Source organism: Corvus brachyrhynchos, unplaced genomic scaffold, assembly GCF_000691975.1.
Source record: "Corvus brachyrhynchos isolate BGI_N302 unplaced genomic scaffold, ASM69197v1 scaffold145, whole genome shotgun sequence".
Taxonomy (NCBI): Eukaryota; Metazoa; Chordata; class Aves; order Passeriformes; family Corvidae; genus Corvus; species Corvus brachyrhynchos.
Genome location: NW_008238344.1, coordinates 250,171 through 260,237, shown reverse-complemented (window position 1 = coordinate 260,237; position 10,067 = coordinate 250,171). Strand labels below are relative to the sequence as shown.

Below are 10,067 nucleotides of genomic sequence, written 5' to 3'. Positions count from 1 at the left end.
GGGCCCCCCCCATCCAGTGACACATCCTGACATGGGCCACAAGGAGACAGGAACAGACTGATAACTCTCAAACATCATGGAAACAAAACCCCAGGGAGAAGTTGTCTGGGTATAAGCACGCTAACTTGGCGAGTGGCAGCAGGTCCGCCCACACCTTTGACACTTCAGCCCATCTCTCCTCAGTCCTCTCCCATCCCTCACTACCTCTCTTTCTTCAAGGCTGTTCAGCTAAACTGCTGCTGTCCCTGCTTTGTTTACCCAGTTCTACCTGCACTGAACAGGAGCAAGAGTGCTCTCCACCGATGTCACCACTACCTTTGAGAAAAAGGCTGACCTGCAAGCTATTTTTAGCCACGTTGTAAAGTTGTGGAGCTATTTTGGTCACATCTCTGTATGAAAGCTGCAGGATGCTGACAGGCTCAATGATTGCCTAGGGCAACAGGGGCTTTAACTGGGAACGGGCACAGCTTGTGACTTTGCATTAAGGCTTCTCTGCCCTTCCCATGCCATAGGACTCTTTAGACCAAGATTTGATTTCCCTTCCTTTTAGGAAAGAGTAACACACCTTCCTGAATTCTGCTGGATACCAGGGGCTCTGAAAGTCTTTGCAGTGATGGCCTCCAGCTTGCACTATCTCCAGGTCTGCAGAAGGTACTATTTATTCTGTGGGCTCCCTCACTCCCATTTGCCTCATTCCCTAGGAGGAGGCAGGTGCAATTATGAGTTCACAAAAACACCGGACAAGATTTTATCAATCTTCCTTTGCATCAGACCTCTGTAAAAGATCAATAAACATTAGGCTAGTGCCTGCTGAGAAGTCGGGTGCATGTAACTCTGTGGAGGTAAAAGGAAGAACAGAAAGGAATCATTTGCATAGCAACATGTTGTCCTGAATACAGAGTAATGCCTGGGAGCTCTGGGGTATGTCCAGGGCATCAGGCAGAAGGTGCCTGGTCTAGACAGTTGTTTTCTCTGGAGTGCCCAAGGGTTGGCTGCCAAGGTTGCTGGAGCTCTGTAGCAGGTGCAAAGCACAAGGAAAGTAGAAGTCAAAGGAACTGGATTTAATAGAATTAAGCCCAGAGATACAAAAGGAATCTTGAAGGATATGAGATATGAGGTAAATGAGAGAAAAAAAATACTGAAACTGCTGTTTAGGACAGATGAGTCAGATCTATTAAAGAAGGAACTGTATGAAAGTTTTTGAACAGCTGTCATCCAACCCACCCCAGAAAACTTGCCTTACGACTACTGCTGTCTGCAGCTATGGTGCATGTTTTCCCAAGACACTTCAGCGGTGTTAACAATTCCACACCTATCCCATTTGGAACAAGCCCCTGATGCAGCAAGAAGAATCAGAATTTCATCAAGTCAGATTTCAAAGTTTCTCTCATGTATTTTTTCCCCCAACTTTCTTCTAAAGCTGGTCTGTTAGCAGTTCTTACACTAAAACCTACATCCTGCTTCTAAGGTGAGCCACTCCTTACTTCACTGATGCAACTTGCACCTGCTTTCATGAGTCAGCACAACCCGCATATCTCCTCCGTAGCCGGATCAGTGCCTGCTAACAGGATGAAGTGTCCCAGGCAAACACTGGTGACCTGTTGCAAACAGATTTGATATGCATTGTATTTCATTGGGCATTTCAGCAGAAGGAGCTGGTTTAACTCATTTGGTCCCAGACAAGCATTAATCTGTGTTATATACTTTGCAATCTTCATGCCAGGAAAATCAGCTAACCATTAACTAATATCTTATGACATGTAAATTAAAACTAGCTTAATAAGAATTTAACTTTTTAGTCAATAGGTGGAAATGGCATGGACAGAATAGTATTGTTTAATATGCTGTTATTTTAGCAGGACAGAATGGAATTGTTGCAGTTCAGATCAGACACCGAGACATGTCCAGCAGCAAAATGTCAAGACCTGTTGGATCAAAAAGCTCAATGAAGTGTTTTGTGTATCAGCTTCCCCCAGAGCTATGCACAAGACTAGCAGCAAGCATTACATAGTGAAAACGTTTTGATCAGATGAAATAACATAGCAACATGTTGCATTATTTCCCTGCTGAGCGTAAGTAGCCTTTCTTTGGGACACTGCACAAGCAGGATAACAAAAACAGCACAAGAGTCTAACAGAACAGATAATCTGGCAGTTCCTGCATGGTGGACCCATGCTCCTGGTAGCAGAACTTTGCCAGTGTAGGAAGTAACTACTTCACCTTAATCATTTCTCTAGATTCTTAGTTTTCATCCATTACCACACAATCTTATTGTGAGAGCATTACTGTCATCATCTCTTGTCTCCACTGATTATTTAATGAAGATATCCTATCACCATCTCCACAATGCAGATATTTTTCTAGTAAATATCAAGAAACTGATTTTTTTTTTTTTTTTTTCCCAAACATTCCTACACCTGTTCTATTTTCCGGTGTGGAAACACCAGGAATACAGTAGCAAATCACAGGCAGCTCACCCCATAGACGTAGACAGGGGTTGTCCACCAATTGTGTGGATCCCGGCAAGCGTACACACCGCGCTGGAGCTGACGACTGCAGTTGTTCCCAATCTCCTCTAGGGAGTGCAGTCGGAAAGGAAGAGATGGAACTGCAGCGCACATGCCAGCTGGGAATCGGTGACTCAGGATATTCAGTCACAAATGGTGCCTGTCCGTTTCCAGCTGAAGGCAGGGAGCAGCAATGAGGTTTGAGCTCGATGTAAGAGCAGAATTCTACTAGAACCCGAGGTATGCTTTACTAAGTGAAAGGAAGGTCTGCCAAGATGCTAAAAATCAAGATGTACATCAAGCAATAGGACTTCAAATACCAGATCAATCGTTTAAGCCAACACCCCTACAGCTGAATGCAGCATGGACAACACTTCTATGGGGCTTCCATCTCTTACACCCATGTGCATCCATCAGATCATCCAGCAAAGGTATGCCTAGTCTCAAAACATCATCCAGGCCTTGGTCTCTGCGCAAAGAACATCACAGACATCATCTTTTAGAACTAGATGTATGTTGTGTGCACATGCACAGTGCTCAGTACTAGAAACTGGGCAGAGCCATCAACTTCTTTTATCATGGATTCACAAAACAGCTAAGCAGATAGTACCTGTCTGAGCTCTGTGGTAAGGAATCATGGATAAAAAGGCCTAAGGTTGTCTCTTTTGTCCTTACAAATGACATGCATACCTTGATTCTGTGACCTGTTACACCTTCCTTAAAGAAGGACCAGAATGTAAAATATATCTACTCAGAACAGGATTTTTGCCCTCTTCCCCCACCCTAAAACAATACTGATCCATGTTCCCAGACTCAAGATAAAAAATTATTAAGAAATGCAAAGTCATACTACCATCTACCTAAGGTAAAGGATAAGAGAACAAACTCACCAGTTAAGAGTCTAGATAGGAAAAGCAGATCTGCAGGATGGACATGCCTACATTCAGACATGTGCCAGAGTGGATCCCAAGCACAGCAGACGATGCAATAACTTCTGCAAAGTTACTGACACTCTGTGACAAAGCAGGTCTGTGGAACCAGTGAGAAGCTGCAGCTTTGAGAAACCAAGAGACAGTAACTGTTACTGCTTATGGACAAAGCTGCCAGGCTGGCACAGACAACTTTGCCACATACAGAAATTACCTAGAGCAAAACAGGAACAGACATTCACATGTCCTAAAGACAGCAACCAGACCAAGAGCCAGGGATTTCACTTTCAGTTCAAGTAGCAGCAGATACCTGTAGGACAATGCCAGTCGTGTGCTTTCAGAGACTGAGAGTTCCCGCACTAGCAGGTGAGAGGATGAGAGCTTCTGCTTGGCTGTCTCTAGATGTGGGTTCTGCAGTTAAACTGCCAGCAGCTATCTCAGTTTAGAGTGAGCAGCATTGCTCCATTTGTTAGTGTGTGACAGCCCATGGGAAGGAGGTAGAGGCTCTGAGCACAAGCTTCATGTTTACTCAGCACCAGTTGAAGAGAACCATACAATTCCTAAACTCCTGTTGCCTCCTACTTTTTGTCTCACCATCACACTACATACCTAAGCCACACATATAAGGTACAACAAGCTAATTCACTCATCTATAGTCCCTGTTGCTGTTTGCTCACCTGTCTCCCTCAACCAGCATACCAAAAGCCCCATTACTGACATAGGGAAAAAAAAAATAAAGAACAAAAGCCTGTAGAAGCTGTGATAAATAAAAAGGAACCATCAGCTCTTTCTTGTCCTTGCAAATAACAGAGCATCTCCTCCCTGACATGTCCCATCCACTCTTAAATTTTCCCACCAGCACTGATTTCTGTTGCTGTCTTGAATAGCTACAGGTGGGTTTTTCTAATAAAAGCAGGGAAAGGCAGGCTTAGCATCAAGAGATCTTCAGAAATCAGTAAGATTATTCCTGGTGAGGGCATAATTGATTTCCAGGGAGATGTTTATGATGTATGCATTATCACAATCTCAGAACTTCATTCCCCACCTATTTAGGATTCCCACACTGGATTACAACCTGCCTTCACATATGAGATGTTGAAGCTTTCAATGAGGTCACGCCAGACTCTGACAAGCACTGATGGGTGAGTCATGCTGCAGTAGCCAGAGATACTAGCAACACATTTGTTAATCTGTATGCAGTCTATCTCTTTTTCTGGTCTAGAATCTTATTCAAAGGTGAAATATAATGTCTCAGAGATAGGTGACTGCAGAACTGCTGAAGAGCAAGGCCACAATTTCACAACTATTTTACGGATTATAAGAATCAGTGCCTGGAAGCACATTTACAGCAATGTAAAATGTTGTTTTACCCATAAACTCTATAAAACAGGAGATCAAGATCCAGATGGGGTCAACGGCAGAGCTGTTCACTGCAGATCACTGGAAAAGCCACCATGCTAAAATGGAATCTAGTTCTCAGAAGAGTTCCATCAACTCTTGCTCCAGCAGTTCCAGTCATCATCTCCAGCAAACTGCTCTTCCAGAGGCTACTTCCCTGTACCACGGTCAGCTGGTGTATATACACATCCCTACACCAGCCAGTCTAGGACAAAGCCCCGGGTAGTCACAGCACTGTCAGGCTCGGGTCTGAGCTAAGACAGCCAGCCCTAACCCAGCAGGGTCAGGCACAGAACAAACTGTCTTCTGCTGACTCAGCTATAAGGGAAAACCTGTGGAGAAGGATTAGATCAGACAACAGCAACTTCTTGAACCGCCACAGCAAAATTCTCCATGGAAGCTTTGGAAATGTGGCAAAAAGGACACAGAAAACCATGGAACAAGTGAGATATGGGGAATGAATGCATGACAGCAGAAAAAAAGTTCCTTCATCTTGGTTAAACTACTGGACAGCCAGGAAAAGGAACCAATAATAAAGGGAAGAGACAAACTAAATCTAAAAGAAATCCTGCAGACAGAGAACAAAGAAATTAAATGCTGTTGTATTTTCATTGCCGCGAAGCTAAATTAAGCTTCCTAAGTGAAGCAGAGAAATAATTGGTTTAGATTTCTATTCAGAAGACAGCATGAGCAGCAAGTGCCAGTGGAACAACTAACAAAAGGTGTCTTCCCTCAGAGAAAGCAAGCCAGCAGATTGCATAACTTAAATGAGTTTCCTCCCAGTTTCACATTATTAGTCACCTTTCTCCCTTCTCTGCCAAAGGCCTCTTCTTACCCATCCATCCAAGGAGCAGAGCCAAGGCCTTTCCTGCGCTGCTTCTTTCCATCAGTCAGTCTTCAAGACCAAGGCCTCCATAATACTGATCCTTGTACCCATTGCAGGTATTCTGAGCCAGTGCCAGAGTAAAACCCCCTTCAGCACTGCTGTTGGGAAAAAATCTGAGATACCTGAACAGACTCTCCTTATACTCAGTTGTCATGGCCTAAAAAACCAGTTAGTTCTGAAATTCTGAAAAGATTTCAAAGCAAAATTACTGCCAAGACCCATTGAAGAGCCTTCACTAGCAGAAGACATGCTACCTAGAGTCCCTTGGAAACCTGTTTGACTCAGGTGGAAATGACCTACTGGCATTTATTTGTAATTGCCCAGCATGGCAGTGGCGGAGGAAGGAAAAGCAGTTGAGACACACTTCAAGCCACTTTTCCACTTTTGTCTGGTTTCCCAGAGGGCAGAGTGGGACAGTCAGAAGGCTGAGATTCTGACACTGATTTCCCATATGACCCCGACAAGTACTTCTTCTTGTGCCACCATTTCACCATTTCTTAATAGCTAAAACAACTCAACTCATGGGACAATCATAAGTGCACAGCAAGGAGCATCTAATAAAAGGTAAGAGAAGAGTGAAGTATTATTACTGTTGTCATAGAATACAAAAGCAGTTACGTAATAATGTCAATATTGCTTCATTTTTGTCCTTACAACATGAACTGTCAGAGGGACACTGTCTGACACGGCATCTTCATCCCAGTGGATGTACCCAAGCATTTACATCACTGATACAAAACCAGATTGTTGTAATCTGGAAGACTCTACCTCGTTTATTTTGACCAGCCTCTCTCTAGAACATGTTTTTCCTGTATAACCTCATAACCCATAATAATGGCCCAAACTGCACTACAGGAATGATGGCAGGTTTCGTGTGCTAGTAAAATCAAAACAACTCCTCACTTGTGCATTGCGCCACTGGTCACTCACTAAAACACACAAGTGCTTATCTTCTCTGCAAGCAGAAAGTTAGTTTCTAAATTGGTACATCATACATACAAAGAACACTTTCTAAAAAATCTCAATGGCATGAAAGAATTAACTTGGCTAAATTATACCCTGCTTGTACGATGACAAATTTCCTAAGAAAAAACACTGATAACTGCTGTCGACAACTACTATATAATTAATAACCAAATTTCTCTGCTTCAAGTTCTATGATTTCTCCTAAAATCTACAACTGTTTTCTTAAAAATGGCCAGACTCAAGCAGCATGTGGACTGAAGGCTGAGGAAGGCACGGCTGTAATTACAGCAGCTGAAACTGTGCCCTAATCACACTCTTATCTTTCTTATCTACTCCAAGTGTTTATAAAGCAATGATTACTGTACTAGGCCCCGTCACTGCTCCGAGTTAGTTCAGAACCAGCACCTTCATGTTGCCGTAAGAAGTTTACGCTGCTTGAACTGGTGTCATTCTGCTGAGACAGAAAGCCAAGCCTCTCGTCACTTAAAGTCATTAAAAAAAATAAACTATGACACCTCTAAAGGAGTAGGGGTGTTAACCCCAATGTCCTGGCCAAACTCCCAGCTTGAGTAATTACAATGTGCCTTGAATAAATTCTTGCCACAGTTTCCGTTGGACATAGTATTGTTCTCTACTTCCTCTCCTACAATATCATGGAGTGCTGGTGCGTGCTCTTAAAGGTCCTGTCCATGCTGGAATGTCATATGGGTCTACTCCAGGACCAACTCCGCAGCAGCACATTGGGAGCAATGTGTTGAAACCAGTTCTGCCTGTCAGCTGAAACGCTAGGCAATTTGTAATATTTATTTATTGATGTTCTGGCACCTCCTTCAGACGGAATTAACTATGGGTATAGCTATCTGACAGATAGACTGGTGCAAATCCCAGATGCAGATGTACATAAACCTGTTTAGTTCTTCTTTAAATGGACTAAATTTGCATCAGGAAATTAGCAAATGAAGCTGAACTAACTTTCTAGATGCCGTCTATGGTTTTTGAGAAGGCAGCAAGAACATGCCTAATGCGATGAACTAGGAAAGCTAAATGTGCTGTTTAGTTCAGCTGGCAACAATAAACATAATTTTCATACTGGCTGTTCCTTCAGAATTTCAGTGGACTTTTTCTAAACAGTCTGTTCGCAGACTATACTGTATATTTTTGAAGCAGTCACTGAATACATATCAAATGCAGATCTAGCATTTCAAGTAAAATACTTGGTAGTTAATGGTAAAGCATTATTCACATTTCTCTGCAGGCACTGTTAGAGACTCTAAGGATTTTTACCTAGAGCTCTCATTATCTTGCATGTGTGTAACACAAAGAGCTGAGGCCCAGACTCTCCACTGGCATTTGCTGGGTTAGCTCCATGGACCTCGCTAACTCTCATAATTCATGAGCTTTACAGGCAATTTGTCTGCAGGAAGAAGTACAAGATCAAGATTCAGAAGAACCTGATTCTCAACTCTACCTTTTGACCCCGTGGGCGGATCACTCTCTCTTACTGCTCCATTTTGTTCTCCCATCTCCAAAAGCAAATGATACACAATTCGACAAAACAAGTATGAAACCAAATTAATATCAATAGGCCACGCTGAGCAGATTCACATTAAACACCATTCTTCTAACATTTGAAAATACAAATGTTTACCTTTCGAGCACGCCCTTAATTTCCCCAGAAGCATGTCTCCCATATTATTTCAGAAGACAAAAACTGTAGTTTCAGAAAGCGGATGGTTTTATTTTTGTGTCATTACAAAAATGCCTTTTAACTTGTCAAATGATACACTACAAATATCTTTGGCAGATGAATGAAACCATTCCTGTCATAGCTGCCAACTTCAAGGTTGAGATAATCAGATAAACCTTTAGTTTGCCTCTCCCAATACCCACAACAACATATGTTTGAAGTGATCCACATTTGTCTCATTTTTCCTATTGGGATTTGAAAAGGCAAAGTATCAAACCACTTTGTGACAATTTCACAAAACTCTAGATGTGGTCCACAATTGTTATGGCCAACAACTTTTCTCAGGTGTCCCCCCATCCCAGGTTAAACAGTCCCCAGTAGCTCCGCTTGTCTAAAGGTAAATGCAAAATTTACCTAAATCATATCCAGCATCACCTCAACACCTGCTGGATACAAAGCTTTCTTATGATACAAAGTATCTCAGATTATGTGGAAAATAGGAAGGAAGTTTGTTTCGCCTGTTTTATTTCAGCAGTAGCACTAATACTGGATTTACAGAATGGTATTATTTCATGCTGGGGACATCTCAAAATTGAATATTTGCAGGGTACTTTATAACAAAGCACGCTGTCCCTTCAACGTAATTCTGAAGTCCAAAGCGGAAGCCATCCCTACAAACACACCTTTGACAAACTGTGTCTTATGTAACTGCTTCTATTCATTTATTACCAGGATGTCAGTACAAATTGTTATTTTGATGATTCCTTGCCCCCATACTTCTGAAAGGGAAAGCAACTATAAACACAAGGGAGACTGACCTCAGTGATTTCCTCTGTTCAGACAGGAGGACAATGCGCTCAAACACCATGACAAGGAGAAGTGGACTGTTTAGAATTCCTCCAGCTGTAATCTATAGTAAAAACAAATAAACAAATACGTGACTACAAGATGCGATAATTAATCCCTGCATGAAGCCAACTGTTATCTCTGCTTTGTAGATGGAGATACCAAAGCACACAAAGGCTCAATAACCTACCAAGTTCAACACCCACCACTGAAAGCCAAGAGTACAGTTTAGGAGACCACGTGCTCAGTCCATCAGATTTTTTTTTTTCCTCTTCTGGCCGCAACCCAGATACAGCTTGGCCAAGGGCAGGCTGAAATGCACCCATTTGGTGAGGGCATTTGCACTAGAGCAGTCACCTACCACCTCCTGGGATTGCCACCACCTGCAGCTCAGCTGCTCCTGGCCAGAGAGGCAGCTCCACTTGGCTCCATATCCTCACCCCAGCCAGCCTGCCCCAAACCCACTGTCCTCTGCCACACTGCCCCCCAAAATTTCCCACCCGTGCCAGGCCTCTCCCCTACACCTCATCTCCCTATCCATGTCCAGGCCCCATGCGTACCCCATTACTTAGCCCCCCGTCTCTTTGCTCCCCCACACCTCTACTCAAGTTTTCTCATTCCCCCTCAGGAGTGCTGCCCCCCACAACCCTGGCTGAGCTCACACAGCCCCAGCAGCCTCCCACCATCTTCTCTCTCAGGCCCCTCTCCCCCTCAGTGTCCCCACACAAGGCTTCCACAAACCTTCCTTCCCAAACTCCCCTCAGCACCCCCACGTGCCACCTCTCTCCTGTTCTCCTATCCCTCACCAACCCCTCACCCTAATTACCCCTCACCTGTCCCCTCAACCT

At 43.4% G+C, this 10,067-nt stretch overlaps 1 long non-coding RNA gene across 1 annotated transcript; it reads right to left on the bottom strand.

The window, feature by feature from the left end:
* Positions 1-10: 10 nt before the first annotated feature.
* LOC108446939 lies at positions 11-9,747 on the bottom strand. The gene is made up of 3 exons (XR_001862281.1): positions 9,192-9,747; positions 3,398-3,561; positions 11-2,681 (listed from the first exon to the last, which is right to left on the bottom strand). It is a non-coding gene; the product is annotated as an uncharacterized LOC108446939 (long non-coding RNA).
* Between the last annotated feature and the right edge of the window lie 320 nt (positions 9,748-10,067).